This window comes from Geotrypetes seraphini, chromosome 10 (genome assembly GCF_902459505.1).
Source record: "Geotrypetes seraphini chromosome 10, aGeoSer1.1, whole genome shotgun sequence".
Lineage (NCBI taxonomy): Eukaryota > Metazoa > Chordata > Amphibia > Gymnophiona > Dermophiidae > Geotrypetes > Geotrypetes seraphini.
The window spans coordinates 90690416-90714811 of NC_047093.1; the positions used below are offsets into that span (position 1 = coordinate 90690416).

The 24396-nt window shown below is 45.3% G+C and overlaps 1 protein-coding gene across 4 annotated transcripts in view; it reads left to right on the forward strand.

Annotated features, from left to right (window-relative positions):
* AKNA (AT-hook transcription factor) overlaps positions 1–24396 on the forward strand; it is a 193256-nt gene that overhangs the window by 22232 nt on the left and 146628 nt on the right. The window contains exon 1 of one of the 4 annotated variants that reach the window (XM_033960079.1): positions 23629–23854. The exons of the other annotated variants lie outside the window; for them this stretch is intronic. The gene's annotated coding sequence lies outside the window, so the exon portion shown is untranslated. Of the gene's footprint in view, positions 1–23628; positions 23855–24396 lie in introns of those variants that run through there. 4 annotated transcript variants of the gene reach the window in all.

Consider the following 24396-nt stretch of genomic DNA (forward strand, 5'->3'; position numbering starts at 1 on the left):
CTTAGCTATCATATCACAGTTAGCTGAGACAAAAGACTGGTAGCTCAATGGCTTAAAGCACTGCTTTCATTGTCCCAAAAGCCAGAATCTCAAGTATGGTTGAATAAATGTGACATTGGAGCCAAATACCGCTGTTTTTATCAATTGTAAACTCCACTTTGGAATTGATTGCTTCTAGTAATTGATAATGTTGTGCTGTTTTGAGATGAAAATTAGATTTGATTGGTCTGTATCCTTAAGCGTGTGATAAATGTTAATGCGTGCATGTTATCCATGAAATAAGGATAAGTTTTTAATTATGTAGCATGAGGCTGCATATTCATACTGAGGGGCATAATCGAAAGAAACGTCTAAGTCAGTTTGGGGCCTAAGTCACAAGTCAACTAAAGTCGGACACAAGAAAAGGTCCATTTTCAAAAAAATGTCTAACATTTTTTTTTTTTTATTGTCCAACTGTATGTCCAACCGTCTGATCGCCCAGACCGCTAAGTCATCCATCTTTATACCCATTTTCGCGCAAAAATTTGTCCAAGTCACAAAACGCTTAGAAAAAGACCTTTTGGGCGTGGGAAGGGGCCAGAAAAAGTGATGGACTGGACACCCAGACATGGGCACTAGAGTAGTGGGGTACCTTACAGGGCACTTCTGTGAACATCATAGAAAGGGTCCCCACATAAACATCTCACCATCAACAACTTTGTAGGTCATGATGAGCCCCCCAAAACACCCCCAGAATCTATTAAACCCACCTATCTACCATCCCAATAGCCCTTGTGGCTGCAAGTGCCACTTATATGGCAGTACAAAAGGGTTTTGGGTTTTTTTTGGGGGGTGCACATATTTCACCATGAATGCAATGATTAGAGTGGCTTATGGGCCTGGGTCCTCCTCTCCATGGTTCACTAACCCACCTCCAAGACCACTTAAGCCACCTCTGTGCAGCTCTACTTGGATTTCCTATGCCAGGCTGTCAGGTGCTGATGTTCTGAAAAGTCTAGGACGGCCCAAATCCCGCCCTCGACACTCCTCCTGACACGCCCCTTTTAGCTTGTGTCATTTAGCAGCACTGTGAAAGCCTGGCTCGTTTTTAAATAGGTTTAAAACCCCGGTTCGATTATCGGCACTTGGATGAACTGTCTCACTGATCGTGTAAGTGCCGATTTAGGCCGGTTTTTTAGACATATTTCCGTTTTGATTATGAGCCCCACAGTGTTAAGAGCCCCTTTTATCAAACTGCAGTAGATCTTTTTACCGTGGGCTGGCAAGGTAAATGCTCTGACACTTATTCAATTCCTATGAGTGCCGAAGCATTTAATGTGCTGGCCTGCAGTAAAAATCTCTACTACGGTTTGATAAAAGGAACCCTAAATTTTTTTTAGTAAATGAAGTCCATTAATCCATTCATAATGTCATGGGTGTGATTTTAAATCAAGTCTTCAAATCCACCCCGATTATAAAAGGAGCTGCTCCTGATCAGGATAGGGTTAATTTTAAGGTCTTAAACATTTATAAAGTTCTTGAAATCCATGCACAGGCCTGGGCCCTTCACTGGGGCTATCTTCCTGTTGCCTTTTTTTCTCAATTCAAGGGCATTATGTACATATAAAGATTCCAAGGTATGTACCTCCTGGCTGTGACCCCCTGCTCTTCCACTGGCAAAACGTTTCTTTGCTGATACTCAGTGTCCTTGACACTTTCTCTTCCAGTGGTGTGACTTTTTAATGATGTTGTCATTCTGTAGAGACCCAGCTGTTCCTGGGCCACCATCTGGCTCCATGATTTAGCTTTTTCCTCCCTGGGTATTCCCACTCTGTAATTATCCTGATGGTGTCCTGCCGTGACAAACCCATTGTTCTACCAGCTGTGCTGGGCTGGGTGCATCCTATGGCATAGAACAGGCAGAGTTTAAACACTTTCTCTTCTTTCTATAGCACAGCCTTGTGGGTGGAGAGTTTGTCAAAAAAAGGAGAGCAGGTGATGCAGTGGTCTAGCCAAAATAGCTTTTTTGGTTCTGATTTATGAGCTTTTGTTCATTCTGTGCACATGAGGGGGAAATCCTTTGAGAAATTATCATCTTCCCTTATGATGTTCAAACAGGAATCATTCCCTGCAGGCTGCTGCTTCTGAATCCGAGTGTTGTTGTTTTTTTAATACTTTATTCACTTCTCCTCCTTCTCCTCCCTTCTCTATATACATATACACACAACGACATGACCTGATAAATACTCTGCAGCCCTGTGCTTAATCATAAATACTTTAGAGTCAAGAACACTTTCAAAGGACAAAGTAAATCTGCTTTTCGTTTTTAAGCTGCCTAGAGACCCAATTCAAGGGGGATATTTTGAGACTAGTCATAGATTTTTAACTACCCTTCTAGCTTGCTGGTACCTGCAGCATTGTGTTTCAAATAGTTCAAACCATACAGTGTACATTCCAAAACCAGCACCTTCCAAGAATCTCCCCTCTTTGAACTAGGTGATTTGGCAGCTCTGCCTCCCAAACTGTATAAATCAAAATCGTGGCATGAGTTAAGAAATATGAGCTACTTTCTCTGTCTGACCTTAGGAAAGACTTACATCCAACTGATAGGGACTATGGGGCTCATTTTCAAAAAAGATAGACATCCAAAAGATTGCGGCCATGATCCTGACACTGTGGTACTTCGTGACTTGGATTTTATAAGTGAAGTGGTTTTTATCCCAGGACAAGCAGGCAGGTATTCTCACTAGTGGATGATGTCATCCAACAGAGCCCCGATGCGGACATCTCACAAGCATACTTGCTTGTAGAAACTTTTAGAAGTTTCGAGTTGCCCACACCAGTTGTCATTCTCGGCCTTCTTGAGGCAGATGGTGGTGGATCTGGATATCACCCTGGATTCGGGTTCCAAGTTCTCGAAGGAGTATCTGGAGACGATGCATCTTCCTCAACCTCCTGCCGAGTCTCTACGCCTGCCTCTACACAACCTTCTGGACCAGACTTTCATGAGGTGCTTCGAGACCCCGTACTCCATCCCGGCGGTCCCGGGGAAGTTGGATGCTCGATACCGCACGGTGCACCATAAGGGCTTCGACGGGGCACAGCTCTCGCACCAGTCTCTCTTGGTTGAATCCTCTCTGAAGCGGTCTCATCCCTCCCAGGTCTATGCTTCCACTTCTGGCCGGGAGGGCAAAACCATGGACAGATTTGGCAGGTGCATCTACCAGAACTCGATGATGGCTTCTCGAGTCCTCAATTACAGCTTTCATTTTGCGACCTACTTTGAGTTTTTTCTCTCCATTCTTTAAAAGTTTTTACCCTATCAGGACTCTCAGGCTCGCTTCGAGTACTCGGAGGTGCTGGCATAATTGTCCCAACTCCGCCTGCAGATGATGCAATCGTCTTACGACGCTTTTGTGCTCTCGGCCAGAGCGGCAGCCTGTTCGGTGGCCATGAGACGCTTGGCGTGGCTTCGCACCATCGATATGGACCCGAATCTCCAGGACAGGCTGGCGAACGTTCCCTGTGCGGGAGTGGACCTTTTCGACGAGTCCATCAAGGCGGCAACGGAGAAGCTATCCAAACATGAAAAATCTTTTCAGTCTATCCTCCCGCCAGAAGCCCAAGCCTGCCATCTCTCGTCCGTCTAGTCCTCCTATGATTTATCAATGGTGCTACCCGCCGAAGCAGGCCCCCGCCATTTGGCCGCCAGTGAACAGGCAGCATCAGCAGAAGCCCCAACAAAAGCCTCAACCTTCTGCTGTCCCCAAGGCTCCCCAGCCTTTTTGACTGTCTCGTAGGGAGCATAACTTTCATCGTTCTGCCCTCCCTGCTTTTTCCCATCGGGGGTCGTCTCCATCATTTTTACCATCGATGGACGACTATTACCACCAACCTCTGGGTCCTTTCCATCGTAAGAGAGGGATACTCTCTTCAGTTCCATCATGTTCCTCCGGAACATCCTCCAAGAAAGTATCCTTCCAACTTAACCCAGACCGCCCTTCTTTTTCAAGAAGCTCAGGCTTTTCTCCGGCTTCGCGCCGCCGAGCCGGTCCCTGTGGACCAACAGAACAGGGGTTTTTACTCCCGGTACTTCCTTGTTCCAAAGAAGACGGGCGACCTGCGTCCTATTTTGGACCTCAGGGTGCTCAACAAGTTCCTGGTCAGGGAGAAGTTTCGCATGTTGACCCTGGCTTCTCTCTATCTCCTCCTCGAGCAGAACGACTGGTTATGCTCCCTGGATCTCAAGGAGGCCTACACTCATATTCCCATCCATCCGGCCTCCCGTCAATACCTCAGATTTCGGGTGGGACACCTTCATCTTCAGTACAGAGTGCTTCCTTTTGGCCTAGCTTCGTCTCCCAGAGTCTTCACCAAGTGCCTGGTTGTGGTGGCTGCAGCACTCAGGAACCATGGTCTGCAGGTGTTTCCCTACCTCGACGACTGGCTCATCAAGGATTCCACGTCTCAGGGGGTCGTCCGGGCCACTCAGAGGACAATCTGGTTTCTACAGAGTCTGGGATTCGAGATCAACTTTCCCAAATCCCATCTTCAACCTTCACAGTCTCTCCCCTTCATCGGAGCTGTTCTGGATACTATTCAACTCAGAGCATTCCTTCCTCCTCAGCGCCTGGCGGCTCTTCTTCATCTTTGTCCCTCGGTCTCTTCTCGCCCGTCCATCTCGGCGAGACACATGATGGTGCTCCTGGGCCACATGGCTTCTACGGTTCACGTGACTCATTTTGCCAGACTTCACCTGCGGATTCCTCAGTGGACCTTGGCTTCTCAGTGGTTGCAGATCTCCGACCCTCTGTCTCGTCACATTCAGGTCACTCCTGCTCTGCTGCAGTCGCTTCGCTGGTGGATGCTCTCTTCCAATCTTTCCAGAGGTTTGCTGTGTCACATGCCTACCCATCAGAAGGTCCTCACGACCGACTCTCGACCTATGCTTGGGGGGCTCATCTGGACGGGCTCCGCACCCAGGGCTATTGGACGAGTGCGGATCGTCTGTGCCATATCAATCTCCTGGAACTCAGGGCGATTTTCAATGCTCTCACTGCTTTTCAGCATCTACTTCACGACATGGTGGTCCTCATTCGTACGGACAATCAGATCACCATGAATTATGTCAACAAACAGGGCGGCACTGGATCGGCCTCCCTCTGTCAGGAAGCTCTGAATGTTTGGGATTGGGCGATTCAGCACAACGCCTTCCTCAAAGCTGTCTACATTCAGGGGGCGGACAATGCCTTGGCGGACAACTTGAGTCGCCTTCTACAGCCTCACGAGTGGACTCTCCATTCCGCGCCCCTTCATCAAATCTTCTCCCTGTGGGGAACACCTCAGATAGACCTCTTTGCAGCTCCCCACAACTTCAAACTGTCTCAGTTTTGCTCCAGGATCTACACTCCTCATCGTCTCGAGGCAGATGCTTTTCTTCTGGACTGGGGGAATCTCTTTCTGTATGCATTTCCTCCGTTTCCTCTCATTCAAAAGACTCTGGTCAAACTCAAGTCCGACCGGGCCACCATGATTCTGATTGCTCCTCGGTGGCCCAGGCAACCTTGGTACTCCCTTCTTCTGCAACTCAGCAGCAGGGAGCCCTTCCTTCTACCAGTGTTTCCATCTCTGCTTACGCAGCATCAGGGATCTCTGCTTCATCCCAACCTGCAGTCGCTACACCTGACAGCTTGGTTCCTCTCAGCGTGACTTCCCTTCAGTTTTCACCAGCTGTGTGGGATGTTTTGGAAGCTTCAAGGAAGCCTGCTACTAGACAATGCTATTCCCAGAAATGGTCTAGGTATATAAACCCAAGGTTTAGTTTAGTTTAGTTTAGATTCTCTACTTGGTGTTTTTCTCATCACAAGGAACCTCAACATGCCTCCTTGTCCTCTGTTTTGGACTACCTTTTGCACCTGTCTCATTCTGGGCTCAAGTCTACATCAATCAGAGTCCATCTTAGTGCAATTGCTGCTTTTCACCAGCCTCTTCAAGGGAAACCTCTTTCTGCACATCCTGTGGTTTCCCAGATTCATGAAAGGACTTTTCCATGTCAATCCTCCCTCATAAACCACCTCTGGTGGTTTGGGACCTCAATGTTGTTCTTTCTCAACTTATGAAGCCTCCTTTTGAACCTCTTAAACAAGGCTCTTCTGAAATTTCTCACTTAGAAAGTGGTGCTTCTTATTGGCCTTACTTCTGCCGTCGAGAGAGTGAACTTCAAGCGTTGGTTGCGGATCCGCCCTTACAGTGTTTCATCATGACAAGGTGGTCCTTAGCACTCATCCAAATTCCTCCCCCAGGATGGTCTTGGAATTTCATCTGAATCAATCCATTGTTCTTCTGGTGTTTTTTCCAAAGCCTCATTCTCATCCTGGAGAATCTGCTCTTCACACTCTGGACTGTAAGTCGTGCTTTGGCTTTCTACCTGGAACGTACCAAGCCTCACAGAACTGCTCCTCAACTTTTCATCTCCTTCGATTCGAACAAGTTGGAACGCCCTATCTCTAAGCGCACCAATCTCCAACTGGATGGCGGCTTGCATCTCTTTCTGCTATTGCCCAGGCTGGATTACCCCTTCACAGTAAAGTCACAGCCCATAAGGTCAGAGCAATTGGCAAGCCTCTGTAGCTTTCCTCAGATCGAAAACCAATTGAGGAGATTTGTAAAGCTGCCACTTGGTCCTCGGTTCCATACCTTCACCTCACACTATTATATGGATACCTTCTCCAGGCGGGATGGACAGTTTGGCCAAACAGTGTTACAAAATTTATTCTCCTAAGTTGCCAACTCTCCCTCCATCCCATTGTGGTTAGCTTGTCCTGGGATAAAGCAATGTTACTTACCGTAACAGTTGTTATCCAGGGACAGCAGGCAGCTATTCTCACGTCCCACCCACCTCCCCTGGGTTGGCTTCTCTGCTAGCTATCTGAACTGAGGAGACACGCCCGGTGCATCGGGCGGGAAGGCACTCGCGCATGTGTGGTGTGGGCAACTCAAAACTTCTAAAAGGTTCTACAAGCAAGTATGCTTGTGAGATGTCCGCATTGGGGCTCTGTTGGATGACGTCACCCACTAGTGAGAATAGCTGCCTGCTGACCCTGGATAACAACTGTTACGGTAAGTAACATTGCTATATGGCTGATGCCTTGTATTTCCAAAACAAGTAAATCCCAAAACGTATTTCAGGAAAGGCTGCAAGAACAAGCGGTCAAAGGACCCGATTTGGATCTCAGCAGAAGTAAAGAAGGCAATAAATGACAAAAAAGTATCCTTCCGGAGATGGAAAAAGGATCCAACGGAGGAAAATCACCAGGCGCACAGGAAATGCCAAAAAGAATGTCACCGAGAGGTTAGAAAAGCAAAAGGGAAATACGAAGAGGGGCTGGCCAGGGAAGCAAAAAACTTCAAGGCATTCTTCAGTTACGTAAAGGGGAAACGACCAGCGAGAGAGGAGGTGGGGCCGTTGGATGATGGGGATAGGAAGGGAGTGATTAAGGAGGACAAAGAGGTAGCTGAGAGGTTGAACACGTTCTTCTCGTCGGTTTTCACGAGAGAAGACACATCTAATATACCGGACTCAGAGGAGCTCAAGAGTGGGGAACAGGCTGAAAAATTGGAGCACATAGAGGTAAGTAAGGAGGATGTCCTCAAACAGATAGACAGGTTAAAATGCGGCAAATCACCGGGTCCGGACGGGATCCACCCAAGAGTTCTGAAGGAACTAAGACAAGAAATAGCAGGCACAATCCAGCATGTTTGTAACCTATCCTTGAAAGCTGGAGAGGTACCAGAGGACTGGAAATTGGCGAATGTCACACCTATCTTCAAGAAGGGATCGAGAGGTGACCCCGGGAACTACAGGCCGGTGAGCCTGACTTCAATTATAGGGAAGATGGTGGAAGCTATGATAAAGGACGGCATTTGCGAGCACATTGAGAGAAATGGCCTACTGAGAACAAGCCAGCACGGTTTCTGTAAGGGAAGGTCGTGCCTAACGAACCTTCTGTACTTCTTTGAGGGAATAAGCAGTCGGGTGGACATTGGGGAACCCATCGACATCATTTACCTCGATTTTCAAAAGGCTTTTGACAAGGTACCACATGAAAGGCTGCTTAGGAAACTGTGGAACCACGGGGTGGGAGGGGATGTGCACAGATGGATCGAGCACTGGTTGTCGGGTAGATTGCAGAGGGTCGGAGTAAAGGGACAATACTCTGACTGGCGGGGAGTCACGAGCAGTGTGCCACAGGGATCGGTGCTGGGGCCATTACTCTTCAACATATTTATCAATGACCTGGAAAAGGAGGCAAAGTGCGAGGTTATAAAATTTGCAGACGATACCAAACTGTGCGGTAGAGTTAGCTCCAGGGAGGAGTGTGAGGACCTGCAAAGGGACCTAGACAAGCTGGAAGACTGGGCAAACAAATGGCAAATGCGCTTCTAATGTGGAAAAATGCAAGGTTATGCATATAGGGAAAAAGAACCCGTTGTTCAACTACAAATTGGGGGGGGCATTGTTGGGAGAAAGCAATCTTGAGAGAGACTTGGGTGTGCTGGTGGATGCATCACTGAAGCCATCTGCACAGTGCGCAGCAGCCTCAAAAAAGCCAACAGAATGCTGGGCATCATAAGGAGGGGCATAACTACCAGGACGCGGGAAGTCATCATGCCACTGTACCGAGCGATGGTGCGTCCGCATCTGGAATACTGCGTTCAATATTGGTCGCCGTACCTCAAGAAGGACATGGAGGTACTTGAGAGAGTCCAAAGGAGAGCAACGAAACTGGTAAGAGGGCTGGAACACTACCCATATGCTGAGAGGTTGGATAGGCTGGGGCTCTTCTCTCTGGAAAAAAGGAGGCTCAGGGGATATGATAGAGACCTTCAAGATCATGAGGGGCATAGAGAGGGTGGATAGGGACAGATTCTTCAGGCTGAAGGGGACAACATGTACGAGGGGGCATTCAGAGAAACTGAAGGGAGATAGGTTCAAAACGAATGCAAGGAAGTTTTTTTTCACCCAGAGGGTCGTGGACACTTGGAATGCGCTACCGGAGGAAGTGATCAGGCAGAGTACGGTACAGGGATTCAAACAGAGACTGGATGGATTCCTGAGGGATAAAGGGATCGTGGGATACTGAGAAAGCTAACCAGAAAATAAATGTAGAAACCCAACCAGGTCGTGCAGGTGCAAGACCGGAGGGCTAGGACTTTGATAGGAAGATAGGACTCAATTAGGAAACCAAGGAGGCATGGGGGCACCTTCTGGTGATTTAGACAGGTCGTGACCTGTTTGGGCCGCCGCGGGAGCGGACTGCTGGGCAGGATGGACCTATGGTCTGACCCAGCGGAGGCACTGCTTATGTTCTTATGTTCTTATGTATTGTATATTGAGTTTAGTAGAAGGGTCTCATTCATACCACATCAAAAAGATCACGGACACAAAAAAATATAATAATAAATACAAAAACGGAGAAAAACAAACCTCATACACAGGCAGGCGACTACACAAGTACCCTAAGCCGCCTGTATCATCACTGGCTTGGAAAAAAACTCTGTACAAATATATAAATATGCTTTCATTTCATTCATATCAAAATAATTTTTCATTTTAAAGTTCACTTAGTCTCGTGTATCATAAAGTGGTGAATGAAAGTCCAATCTATCTAAAACAGGGGTGCCCAACACGTCGATCGCGATCGACCAGTAGCTCAGGAAGGCAACGCGAGTCGATCGCGGAGCCCATCCCGGGCTCCGTGATAGACTCGTGTTGCCGTCCTGATCTACCGGTCCGATCAGCCTTCCTCTCCAGTGTTCTCTCTAGGACCTTTTAGCTGGGCGATCCGCTCAGCTGTCATCTGCTGCTGCCGCCGCTGCTGAACATTAAAAAAAACCCAAAAAAACCGGCTTGGAGATTTCAGCCCGTAGCGAACTTATGCTCCGTGGCTCTAACGTGTGCGTGCCGGCTTCCCTTCTCTTTCCTCCGAAACCGGAAGTTATGTCCGGGGGGGGGGGGAGAAGGGAAGCCGGCACGCACATGTTGAGAGCCCTGAAGCAAGCATTCGCTATGGGCTAAGGCGGGAGACAGGTTAGTGAAGCATTTGCTCTTCTTGCTGCCGGGTCCTGCCTACTTTCTGTTTCCGCGAAGGCAGGACCCGGCAGTATTTCCCCCAATAGGTCGATCGCGATCTTGGGCCAATCAGCCTTCCTCTCCCCGACGGCAGAATTGACGTCGGGGAGAGGAATGCTGGTCGGCCGAAGCAGGGAGAGCTTGGGGCGGCGGCGGCTTTTGGGCCTGTTATTGGTGGCGGTTTGGGGCCAGTTATTGGTGGCGGTTTGGGTCCTGGTCCCCGATGGTAGTGGCTTAGGGGAGGGCAGGGAGAAAGAAAGAAAAAGGGCAGGCAGGGAGGCAGAAGGAAAGAAGAGAAACAGAAAAAAAAGAAAGGGAGGCAGAGAGAAAGAAAGGGCAGGGAGAGAGGAAGGAAAGTTGGGGGAGGGAACGAGGTCTGGAGGAGAGGAAGCATACAGGCTAAAAGAAGGGAAGAAAGATTGGATGCACAGTCAGAAGAAGAAAGTGCAACCAGAGACTCATGAAATCACCAGACAAGGTAGGAAAAATGATTTTATTTTAAATTTAGTGATCAAAATGTGTCTGAATTTATATCTGCTGTCTATATTTTACACTAAGGTCCCCTTTTACTAAACCGCAATAGAGTTTTTTTAGCGCAGGGAGCCTATGAGCGTCGAGAGCAGCGCTGGGCATTCAGCGCAGCTCCCTGCGCTCTAAAAACTGCTATTGTGGTTTAGTAAAAAGGGAGGGGGGTATATTTGTCTATTTTTGTATAGTTGTTACTGAGGTGATAGTAGAGTCATCTGCTTTGACCTCTTTGAAAAACCCTGGAATAGGAATTGATAATTAACATTTTCTATGCGTACAGTGTGCGTTGTGTTTTTTTTTAAATTTTATTGTTGGTAGATCATTTTGACTCTGGTCATTTTAAAAGTAGCTCGCAAGCCCCAAAAAGTGTGGGCACCCCCTAATTCTTAAAACAATTGTAAAGGCAACAGCTCAGTCTCAAAAGAGTTCTTAGTAATGTGGAACAAACAAAAAATGTCAGATATAGAAAAAGGACTTACCTCAAACTGCATTAGCAAACATCTTCTCGTCCAATATCTGACCTCCCTTCCCGACAGAAAAGTTCTTTCTGTTTCGCCTCAGCAGGCTACTTCAGGGGATCCATTTTTAGTGTTCGATCATCTCCAACGCTCTCATGTAACATAGAAGTGGAACTAATTCCTCAAGATGGCTGAGAGATGCGCCCAGCTCATTCAAAAAGGCGAAGGAACCAGGTGTCATACGTCATCACAAATGTGATGTGTAATTCGCTAAGCACCAGATTATGCCGGGAGTACAATCTTTAGATCATCACGACAGTAAAACATCTCTAATTTTGAAAGTCTTTACTAAGCTTTCCACCTATTCTGTTTCGGCTCACAGAATGCTCTGGATATGGCCAGCTGGTCTGGCAATTTTTCTTCTAAAGCAACCTTGAGCCGGTTGCCCTTTAAGGGACCAAGCTGTTTCGGCCAGGGTCTGGATAACCTTATGTCCAGTGTGCGGATCACAAACCAAGTTGCTGCCATGAATAGATCCCTACCTTACCAGAGGATTCAGGGCATTCAAATTTTCATCACTTCAAGCGTTCCCGGCCAGTTCCGTGGGACAATGGTCATCTTCTGCCAGACTGCAATTTGACAGTTCTCAACGTCGGCCGTCCACGGGGAATTGTAAGGTGGCTCCTGCAAAGATAGCCAGTTCTGACGCCAGCGGTGTTTCCCTCCCCCTGCATATAGGGGGTGGGGGGTTTCCTGCTTTTTCTGGCAAAATGGCAGGCCATTACCTCCGACCACTGGGTCTTGGAGGTTCTCAGGGATGGCTGCAAACTGTACTTTCTCTGTCCTCTGACCAGGTATTTTTCTGGATTCCCCCAGCAGGGCCGTCCCGAAAAGGGTGGTTTGGGGTGCAGCCACAGTCAGGAGATTACTCGATATTAGAAACATAGAAACATAGAAATAGACGGCAGATAATGGGCCCACGGCCCATCTAGTCTGCCCACCTTAATGTCCCTCCCCTACCTTTTGCCCTGTGAATAGATCCCATGTGCCGATCCCATTTGGCCCTTTAAAATCAGGCACGCTGCTGGCCTCAATCACCTGTAGTGGAAGACTATTCCAGCGATCAAACCACTCTTTTCAGTGAAAAAAGAATTTCCTGGTGTCACCTCGTAGTTTCCCGCCCCTGATTTTCAAACGGATGCCGTCTTGTTGTCGTGGGACCCTTGAAAAAGAAGATATCTTCCTCCGCCTCGATGCGGCCCGTAAGATACTTGAACGTCTCGATCATGGTCCCCCCCTCTCTCTGCGCTCCTCGAGCGAGTATAGCTGTAATTTGTCAAGCCGTTTTTCGTATGGTAGATCCTTGAGTCCCGAGACCATTTTTTTGCACCGACTCCAGTCCTCAGCACATCCTTGCGATAATGCGGCCTCCAGAATGGCCACACAGTATTCCAGGTGGGGCCTCACCATGGATCTATACAATGGCATAATGACTTCCGCCTTACGACTGACGAAACCCCTTCGTATGCAGCCCCATGATTTGTCTTGCCTTGGACGAAGCCTGCTCCACTTGATTGGCAGACTTCATGTCCTCACTGACGATTACCCCCAAGTCTCGTTCTATTGTGGCCATAGAACCTGTTCCAGAGTGAGACTCTGGCTCTGGGAGATACTCGATATACTTCGTCATTCCAAAGAGAGGCTCCAACAATTGGAGACCATTTCTGGACCTCAAGAGGGTCAGTGTGGTGCTGAAAGTGCCTAGCTTCTGCATGAAGACAGTGCGCTCGATGATAGCATTGGTGGCGCTGGGGGACTTTCTAGCCTCCCTGGATCTGACAGAGGCACTATCTATACACTCCCATTTTTCCAGACACCGGAAGTATCTGAGCTTTATCGTCTTGGAGGCAAAGTTTCCAGTTTGCAGTGATGCCCCTTTGGGTTGGCAACGGTACCCAGGACCTTCACCAAATGTGATGGTGGTGGCAGCCCATCTTCGCACCGTGGGTATCCTGATCCACCCGTATCTGGACAATTGGTTGATCAGAGCTCCCTCACAGGTCTGAGGGGTGTGAGGCTTTTCATCAGGTGGTGCAGTTACTGCAGCGCCTGGGCTGGGTGATCAACTTCATGAAGAGTCCACTTTGAGCCGACATAGGATCTGGAATACCTGGGAGTTCAATTTTACATGAGACAGAACAAAGTGTTTTCTGCCCATCTCCTATCAGGAAAACATTAACAGGTTATCAGGGTCCCTTCTGACAATGGTATAGCAGTAACTCCAGGTCTGGGGAAACCATGGTGGCAACGAATCAATGTGATTACCTTGGGCCAAAGCCCATCTGCATCTGCTGAAGGACTGCACTGCTTTTGCACTGGAACCACCAGCAGGACTCGTTGCATGCACCCCTGCCCTGGATGACTGTGGCATGGAACAATCGAGTATAGTGGTTGTGACTCCTCTCGCTATCCAGGAGCCTTCCACTCCAGATCTCTGATTGGGTGATTCTGTCTACAGATATGAGTCTTAAAGGCTGGGGAGCTGTGTGTATAACTGTCCTATTCAGGGCAGTGGGTGCCCTCAGCACACAAGTGGTCCATCAATCGCTTGGAGCTTTAGGCTATTTGGCTGGCTCATCTCCACTTTGAGTGTCGTCTCCATCATTTGAGCTATCCTCATCTTCTTGACAATGCCACATTGGCAGGGGGGCACAAGAACTCCCTTCTGAGCATGGAGGCTCGGCTTCTCTTCTGGTGGGCAGAAAGACATCTTGTGATGCTGTCAGCGGCGCATGTGGCAGGAGTGGACAACGTTCAAGCAGATTTTTTTTTTACCAGTCATCAGACTCTGGATCCCAGAGAGTGGTCTCTGTCTCAAGGAGTGTTCGATTTGCGTAGTTAATCAGTAGGGGCATCCCAGGTTTGATCTCATGGCAACTGTGGCCAACAAGAAAGCAGATCGGTTCTTCAGTTGTCATCACGAGGCCGGCAGCGAAGGCCTGGATGTTCTGGTGCAGCCCTGGCCACAGGAAGGTCTACTATATGTCTTCCCACCATGGCTCATGATAGAGCGTCTGTTGAGAAGGATAGTGGCCCATGGAGGTCTGGTAATCCTGGCCACACCTGATTGGCTGAGGTGGCCGTGGTATGCCGACTTGGTTTGGCTTCAGCAGGATCGTGGGCTCCGGCTATCTTGTCATTCTTGCCTCCTCACACAGGATCAAATTGTGATGCAGGATCTGGACTGCTTTGGTCTAACGGCATGGCTCTTGAGCATGTGACCTTTAGCTGTGTTTGCCGCGTTACTACACAGCAAAAGGAAATCCCAGAGTGGCTCCCTATGTGAAGGCTTGAAGATATTATCAGGCCTGGTGCGACCTGCGACAGGTGAATCCAGCTGCTCTGTTGGTCCCTCAGGTCCTGGCGTTCCTACAGGATGGCCTGAAGAAAGGCCTAGTGGTAGCTTCACTCTGGGTGCAGATTGCTGGTCTTTTGTGTATGGGCCCTCCTTCTCTGAGGGGCGCCTTGGCATCTCATCCAGATGTTGCTTGTTTTCTGCGAGGTGCTCTGCGGCTTAGACTTCTGTTGTGACTTCTCTGTCTGACTTGGAATCTTAACCTGGTTCTCCGTTCTTTGGCTTGTCGGTCATATGAGCCTCTGGAGCAGGTGGCCCTTATGGATCTCATGATCAAGACAGTTTTCTTGGTGGCTATTACCTCAGCCTGTAGAGTTTCAGAGCTTCAGGCTCTTTCCTGCTGGGATCCTTTTTCTGCGTATTACGGATTCCGGTGTGATGCTGCGCACTGTTCCTTCCTTTCTTCCCAAAGTGGTTTCCACTTTCCATGTGAATCAGGAAGTCTGCCTTCTTGTTCTTGCTTCCTCTGGTTCGAGAGATTAGGACCTGGTGTTGTGGTCCTTGGACATGTGCAGAATCTTGTTGCAGTACCTGGAGGTCACTGATGAATTTTGCCTCTCTGACCACCTGTTTGTTCTGGCCCTCGTGGTGCAGACTCATTCTACCAGAGATGTTTCGTCCTTTTGGGCAGAGCCATTGGCTGTTTCTCTGGACAAGTTTTGCAGGGCTGCTGCCTGGTCCTCAAGTTTAGTTTAAGTTTATTAGGTATTTATATACCCCCTATCAAGGTTTATCTAAACGGTTTTACAATCAGGGACTCAAGTTTTTTCCCTATCAGTCCCAATGGGCTCACAATCTATCTAGCATACGTTCACCAAGTTTTACAGGATCGATGTAGCGGCCAAGCAGGATGCAGGTTTTGGTGCCTCTGTTTTACCAGCGGGCTCATCAGTCCCACCCTGAATTTTTGGAACTGCTCTGTTACGTCCCACTGGTCCTGGAATAAAGTGTGGATTTACAAGGAAGAAGATTAGCAAAGGTAAGAACCTAATCTTTTGTTCCTGGCTCTAGAACAGCAGCACTTGGTATGGAAAAGCCTAGTACAGCATCATACAAGTGTCTTAAGTAGTCAGGTAAGTGGACTAGTGAACCAAAGAAAGGAGTCAGGCCCATAAGCCACTCTAACCACTACATTTATGGTGGTAAGTGTGAGTCCACCAATACCCCACTATACTGCCATATAGGTGCCACCTACAGCCATAAGAACTATTGGGATGGTGGACAAGTGGGTAAGTTTGGGGGGAGATTTGGAGGGCTCACCATACATTATAAAGGGGTTATAGTGAGATGTACTTCTGGCACAGTTTATGTGAAGTTCACATTAGTGCCTTCTAATGTGCCCAAGTTTTCTGTTGGCATGTCTGTGTGGCCAGTCCATTAAACCTCTCCTACATCCAAATGAAGCCCATTTGGACGTTTTCAACTTGGACGGTATTGTGGTTGAAAATGGGAAATAAAGTTAGACGTCCTGAGGTTGGATATCTAGTTGGACGTCCTGGTGGCCAAGATGTCCAATTAGATGATTTTCAAAAAAAAAAAAAAAAAAATTGGGACGTCTATCATTTTCGAAAATGGACCCTTCTGGAAGTCCAGTTTTGTACACTTTGAGGGAACCGTCCAAAGTTGGACTTAGATGTCCTTTCAAAAATGCCCCTCCACACATTATTATTCCCCACATGACTCCTAGTCGAAAACTGATTTCTTTCTAATCTTCCAGTCTTTGTCCACTAACATCTTCAATTCACAGGTTTTACTGATTATACTGTCTGATCAGTACTCAGAGTTATAAGAGCATGATCTTGATTTAGAAAAGTCACAATTAGCTCAATGGAGATTTAATAATACCCTTTTATTAGATGATGATTTTATATCACATATTACAATAGATTTTTTTACACCATAACTCTCCCTCCCAATTTAACTACTGTTCTTTTATGGGAATCCTATAAAATATCCCTTATGGGTGAAATTTTAAGCTACTTTTCCTGGGAGAAAAAAAAAAGTAAGATCATTTGGAGCCATAAACTCTTGAACAAACTAATCAATATCGGTTCTCACATTCTTAAGAAGTTTTAACTGAACTTATTGGTAATAAATATGAATACAATAAAATAGCTGACAAGCTGGTCATGATCTATTTCTTCTTAAATCAGACCATTACACTGGAAATAATAAAGCAGGATAAAATACTTTTGAAGTATCTCAAAGGAATAAAACATCAAATAATATATCCATACATGATGCTAATGCAAGGATTATCCTTATTTAGATATTGAGCAGGAGTTTGTCAAATTGTTTGAGTACTTATTCCAACTGAAATGCTTTCACGTGCAGCAAGCTACACACCTAGTCAACAATTGATGTTGGGAGACCATATTACCATTAAAGAAATTTTTCTTACAATTAAATCAGGCATCCTGGAAAAAACTCTAGAAGCAGTGGAAAAATGGATGACAGAGCACAAACTGAAGCTCAACCCAGATAAAACTAAATTTCTACTGCTTGAAAAGGACAAAACCCCTTCTATAACTGAGCTAGAAATAAAAACCACCAAATATCCCTTACAACCCACTCTCAAACTCCTTGGAGTAACAGTAGACAGAGGTTGCACTCTTCAGGTGCAAATCAACAAAATCACACAAAAAGCATTCTTCACCATGCGCAACCTTCGCAAAATCAGAAAATTCTTTGAAAAAGAACAATTCAGACTCATAGTCCAATACCTAGTCCTAAGTCTATTGGATTATTGCAATATCCTCTACCTTTCCTGTCCCACCTACCTAATAAAACAACTACAGACCGTGCAGAACACTGCCCTCAGAATGATCTATTCCCTTGGAAAAATTTGACCACATCACCAACGCCTTCCTAGACTCACACTGGCTTCCAATACAAGCCCGCATCCAATTCAAACTATACTGCATGTTATTCAAAACATTAAACGGAACGGCACCCGCCCACCTAAACAACCGTCTAAACAAGAACCTCTCAACCAGACAGAGGAGAACCCAATCCCCTTTCTCCTACCCCCCTTTTAAAGGAACTAAACGCAAAAAGATGTATGACAACTTACTAGCAACACATGCAGCTAAATTGGATCCCACCATCACCAACCTACTGACAGCTTCAACTGACCTCAAGGCTTTCCGCAAAGAAATCAAGACCCTACTATTCAAGAAATTCACCCAAATGTCCTAATCCCTCCCTTTTCCCTCTTACTCCCTCTTAGAATCATCTCATCCAAATTGCTTTAGACCTTACGCCTTCAATTGTATTCCTTTTACTGGAAAAGTCCAGCTATCTTCTTTGTTGTACTAGGTCCAACTTCTTTAATTGTATTTCTCTTCCTGGAAATGTCCAGCTATCTTTCTGATGTAATCCGCTTAGAACTGCAAGGTACAGGCGGAATATAAGCCAGTAATGTAATGTAATGTAAATGCCTTTCTATCAATAAAGCCTCTGGACCCGATAGCTATACCTTGGAATTCTATAAATCTTTTCAGTGAACGTTGGCCCCATGAACTGTAGCGACCTTTATTCAGATCCAAACACTCAATTCAATTTGGTGGATGCCAGAATTGTACTAATCCATAAAGAAGGTCATGATCCAAATAAAACAAGTAATTACAGATTATAGAATACTAACAAAAATTTTGATCATCAGACTTAACAAAATATTTCATACTCTGATCCTTGCTAATCAAATAGGTTTTATAAATAATAAATACATTGGTGATTAACCTACAGTTGCTGGTATTTTATATTCTCAATTATATAACAGAAAAACAACCTTTTAATTGGCTCTCTCACTAGATGCAGAGAATGGACCACTCATTCAATCAAATTAACTATTTCAGTTCCTAGAGTGGTTCAAGATGGGTCAAGGATTCACTGATTGGATACATATTTTATATCAACACTCCCATTCTAGTATATTAGTTAACTAGTGTTAAAGTCCGTTACATTAACGGGTGCTAGAAAGCAGCCCCCTTTCCCTCTCCCCCTCCAGTTCCTCCCTGACTGTCTCTCTGTGGCCCCCTTCTGTCTCCCCCTCCCCCAAGCAAAGCTGTCTGCCTCCCAACACACCTCTCCCCCCAAAGCAGCCTCCTTTCCCTCTCGGCCTCCAGTTCCTCCCTGACTGTCTCTCCGTGGCCATCCCTTCTGTCTTCCCCACAAGTAAAGCTGTCTGCCTCCCAGCACACCCCTCCCCCAAAGCAGCCCCCTTTCCCTCTCCCCCTCCAGTTCCTCCCTGACTGTCTCTCTGTGTCCCCCCTTCTGTCTTCCCCCACCAAGCAAAGCTGTCTGCCTCCCAGTACACCCCTCCCCCAAAGTAGCCCTCTTTCCCTCTCCCCCTCCAGTTCCTCCCTGACTGTCTCTCCGTGGCCCCCCCTTCTGTCTTCCCCCCAAGCAAAGCTGTCTGCCTCCCAGCACACCCCTCCCCCAAAGCAGCCCCCTTTCCCTCTCCCCCTCCAGTTCCTCCCTGACTGTCTCTCCGTGGCCCCCCCTTCTGTCTTCCCCCCAAGCAAAGCTGTCTGCCTCCCAGCATACCCCTCCCCCTAAGCAGCTCCCTTTCCATCTCCCCCTCCAGTTCCTCCCTGACTGTGTCTCCGTGGCCCCCCTTCTGTCTTCCCGCCCCCAAGCAAAGCTGTCTGCCTCGCAGCACACCCCCTCCCCCAAAGCTGCCCCCATATCGGGTCCTGTTCTCACCATTTAAAGATTTTTGAATGAATCTGCTGACCATTTCACCTCTTCATTTGATGATCAGCACTGTTTGTTTGCCTTTGGTATCTTCGTGGAGACCTTTCTCATGTTGATTCTTCTTGATAGTGCCAGAACAGTCAGTAAAGATTTTCAGCATCATTTCCAGAAAATCAGTGGCTTGTCCCAGTAAGTGGCAGTTCATTTTCTATAGAACTACCTGTCGTCAAATGCTAGCTGAAAGAAATATATTTCAGCCCTCTGCTCCCTTAGTCCCTTGCCTCCTCCTTCCCGTGTTCCCAACAAATGTCCTTACTCCAGCAGGGGCCGCAGCACTCTAAACACGCTGCTTCGCGGCCTTCTACTGGCCTGATTTGCTCTGCCGGTGGGAGTGCGCATGCGCGGCTTAGGGTTTTATTATATTAGATAACTACCCAATTGTTCCCTCTGGGCAGGGAAACAAGACGGGTATCCCCTTTCCTCTCTAACTTTAAAACCACTCCTTTAAGCTATTTGACAGAATAAACATAAAAGGAATTAGCACCCTTAATACAGAAACAAAGTTGCTGCATATGCAGATCATTTATTATTTTTTCTAGAACCATCCCTTTCTGTTGAACATTTAATTACTACAGTGGACAAATTATCGAGTTTTTCTGAGCCAAAATCAATTTGGATAAGTCAGTATTTGTGCCCTTGAATATCTACAATACCCAATCTTCCATTGACATTAATAAGTTCAAATGGTCCCAACTGCAATTGAACTACTTGGGAATATTGTTAAATTAAAGATCACGAACTAACTCCCCTCACCCCTTTTATCATGCTGCACTAGAGATTTTTAGTGTGGACTGGCAAGATAAGGGCTCCAATGCTCATAGGAATTCTATGAACGTCGGAGCATTCGCTGTTCCGGCCCACACTAAAAACCTCTAGCGCAGCTTGATAAAAGGGGGGTATGCTTTTTTAATACTAAGAAAATAATTTCTATCATCAGTGAATCTACATCCAAATGGTTACCCCTAAATCTTTCATTGTGAGACACCAAATCAATTTATATTATCTTGATTCTTCCAGGAAAATGCCCTCTTGAATTTTATATAACAATTGACTCCAAACTTTCCAAATTTCTGTGGAATGAGTCCCTGTGAATTGCATTAAAAACCTTAAAGGCACCCAGGGATCAGGATGGTAGTAACTTCCCTGATTTCCATTTGTGCCATTCTGCTTCTCTCTTAAGATATGGAGCACATTGGATTGCTCACGATACTCATGATTCATCTTTTGCGCCATTGAAAAGATGTAAATTACTGAAGGATACCCAAGATACACTCATATTGTTAGACAATAATCTGCAATCTAGCAATACTTTGGTCCAGAGTATGTAGATTCTTTTCCAACTTGTTCTTCAAGTCTTACTCAATCTTTGTATTTCATGGCACATAAAACACTTTGGACCTCAGTCAGTAAATGGAAAGTAGGACTTGCAGTATCCAACATGTGTTTGCATTGCAATAAAGATTGAAATACCTTTTCCCATATGTTTTAATGCCTGCAAATGAAATCATTCTGGGATAAAATTTGGTCAACTATATAAAACATTTTGAATATCAAAACACTAATTTCATTCCCTGTAATTATCTTAAAATTGACCCTGCCATCTGTAACAAGTCATGAATCTAATAAGCCTTTATTGGACATAATTATATTGAGTGCTATTCACTTCATTTTAGGGTCCTTGAAAAATGCTGAGAATTTGAATGACATTTTCTGATGGCAATACACAAATTTGAATTAAAGGTTTCAGAAAAAAAAAAACCACCCCAATCTCCACCAGAAAATTAAACAAATCTGGTCTCCAATGGAACTCTATTTGTCCAATACATTCTTTTTTCCACTGAGGAACAAAAGAAAATTATTTGTATAATTAATTTTGCATGCTTCTCCCTATGTTTGACTGAATATTTATTTGTATTTCAGTTTGTTACTTATGTTTCGAATATATGCAGACTTTTCAATAAAATATTTGAACTTAAAAATAGAACTTTATGTTGAGTATTGTTGCACACAAAATCTGGACTGGCCCAAGAGTCATGACCTGGAGCATTCTGGTAAAGTAAGCAGAAGGAGAAACTATTAGTTGCAGCCTACTAATGGCATTGTCATTTAGATACTCTAGGCCTGGAAAATAGAACTTTTCATTTATTCTGTTTTCCACTTATTAAATGTGATTTAAAAATGAATAAAGAATATACAAAAAAAAAAAAAAAAGAATGTGGTCTTTCCCCAGGATCTAAATTTAAAAATATAATGGACGTACAATTTTCTTATCAAATTTTTAGGTTAAGTCAGGGGTGTCAAAGTCCCTCCTCGAGGGCCGCAATGCAGTCGGGTTTTCAGAATTTCCCCAATGAATATGCATAAGATCTATTAGCATAAAATGAAAGCAGTGCATGCAAATAGATCTCATGCATATTCATTGGGGAAATCCTGAAAACCCGACTGGATTGTGGCCCTTGAGGAGGGATTTTGACACCCCTGGGTTAAGTCACATGCTTCACTTTCATGGAATGACAGTGGGAGGTAGGAAGTGAGAGACAGATAGGGGTTAGCTAACTTTGGACCCCTTTTACAAAGATGTGATAGTGATGCTGATGTGGTAATTGAATGGGCTTTGGTGCATTTACCATAGGAATTGAATGGGTTTTGGTGCATTTACCATGGCAACATCGCTACCAAGGAGGCTTTGTAAAAGACTCTGAAAGAGAGGAGTCACAGAATTTCCTGTACGAAGCTCCTTGCTATATGAGGGGGCGCTGAAAAGTTTTCAGCCCAACCAACGAACTTCCTAAATTCTGAGCATTATTGTGCCACTGTAGACGTGCCAATTTACAGAAACAAAATTATTTATTTTCACATTGTTTCAGATCATTGATTGATTGAACCATATCCACATCAGTCTCTTCTTGCTTGGTCTGAGAACTTGTCAGCACCCCCTTGCAGTCATTGGATTACTGACTTGCCTTTTTTTTTTTTTTTAAGGAATTTGAGGCAAGGCAGCATTGATAAGCTGTTGATTAAAAATATCTGAATAACTGAATTTTATGGGGTGGTTTTCAAACCACCCATGGGTTAATTACACTGTGGCTTTAGCACCACCTGCCTGGGAGAGTGTTCTTACTCTCATGTTCAAGCAAATTCCACTGACATTTCTGCCTGCTTTATTTATTTTTTGTTGGGTGCTTACATATCTTATTCTCCTCCCCCGATCTCAACATGCTCACAGAAGCACTTCATGTAAATTTGTGGTAGAAATTTTCTTACCCTTCCTTTGGCTTATTTTGCTCTGATTGGCACAAATGATGCTTGATTCTACTGAAAAAGGTACCCCTCAGTAGCACCTGTGGTGCAAAACCCACAATTTTTTATTCTCGGAGAACCCCTAATTTAGTTGGGGTGTAAAGCCCAAAATATATTAGTTTTGTTTAGTTTCTTCTATTATGTATGGGTATTTTTCTTTTATTTGGGGAGGGGGGTGTTTTTTTCTGTTTTAAGAACAATATTAGTGTTCACTCCTGAAAAACAACATACATTAAGAAGAGTTGGGGGGGGAGGAGTTTTGTTTTTATTTGCTATCGTTTCAGGCAAAAAAAAACCCACCACAAAATGGCATGAGGAATGTTTTGTATTTTTCAAATATTTGCTTTTATGAAATTTATATTTCCCAAAAACTTATAAGAAAAGCAGGTAGAAACAATTCTAATGTCTTAAACATTTATAAATAATTATAGAAACAAATATTATTAACCACTAGCCCACATCACGGGAAGTGGAAATATTGTTTTAACTAAATGTATATACCTAGTGGTAATTATCTAGAAAATAAACATAAATTTTCAATTCATAAATACCTAGGACTAGGGTCCATATCTGGAGAGTACAAGAGCGTTCTGGGTCAGTTTCTTCTGCCTCATGAGAGATAGGCACCAAGCATGTTATTAATTTCTTCATACTAAGGCCTTGGTTTAGGAATCAAGCTCCCCTTCTGCTTTGTATTGTACAGAAGGCAGTTTTTAAAACTCTTTGCACAATGTGAAAGGAGTTCCATAATCGGTTAAAACCTAAAATCAGAAGCCACAGTTATAATGTTTGGTGTAGGAGCTTCAAGTTTTCCTTTCATGTGATAAAAATCAAAGATTTCTTTTTTAAGCAACCAGATATTAGAGCTATAACAGGCGTGCCCTTGAGGAGAAGGGAAAGCACATATGCATATATTTTCTGAACCGTATACTGGTAGAGAGCCCTGGTAAGGAGGACCATCGGTTCCAGCATATGGAGGAGGCCGCCACAGGGTTAAAAAAAAAAAAAGACGTTTTAGAACCCAGAGGAAATTCACTTTAGCTCTTCCTGCTTCAAAGTTAGGGGGTGAGAGATAGGAAAGATCCAGTCTGCTGCAGTCCTGCTTCTTTCTGCTGCGAGAGCAGCCAAGAGATGGCAGGACAAGAAAGTGAGTCAGAAAGAAAACAAAAATGAAAGGAGCAGCGGATTTTAAGCAAAGGCTTCTCTGCCCGTGAAGTGCCAGAGAACTGGTGGAGAAGGAGAACAGCAGGCCTCGGCTATAGGGAACGCTCTATTAAGAAAGAGGTAAAGATGACATAATCCTACCGGTATCTGTGTATGAAGTAACTCTCCTTGCCTGCAAAACTTCTTATACTCTCTGTAGACTGCGATCTTTAAAGAAAGCTTGTGATCTCAGTGGGTGCTACAAAATGGGAGGGGAGGGGGAGACTGTTAATGGAGGTACGCTGGTGCACAGAGGATAAATCTCATGAAACGGGTAAGGTTAGGGAATGAACGATTTTAGAGAGTCAATTCAACTTATGCTTAATAAAGGTAACTGGGCGCCTGACTGGGCTGCTCGAATTTTGGGATAAAGATACATTAGAGGAGGGTTGGAAGAGTGACTGTTCCGTGATGAGGGTTAGTTATGTACATCTTTGCTTGCTAAATGACTTCATATCTGGGAAGTACCAAAGATCCCAGTCTTCTTCTAGCAGCTCTTAAGCTGGTTTTATGGATTTTTTTAAGGTCCTATTCTGTATACAACTTTGTTTCTGTATGTTTTTTTAGTTGCTTTAATCCCATGTGTATTTATTTGGAACCAGCTTAGAATATCTATACTTTAT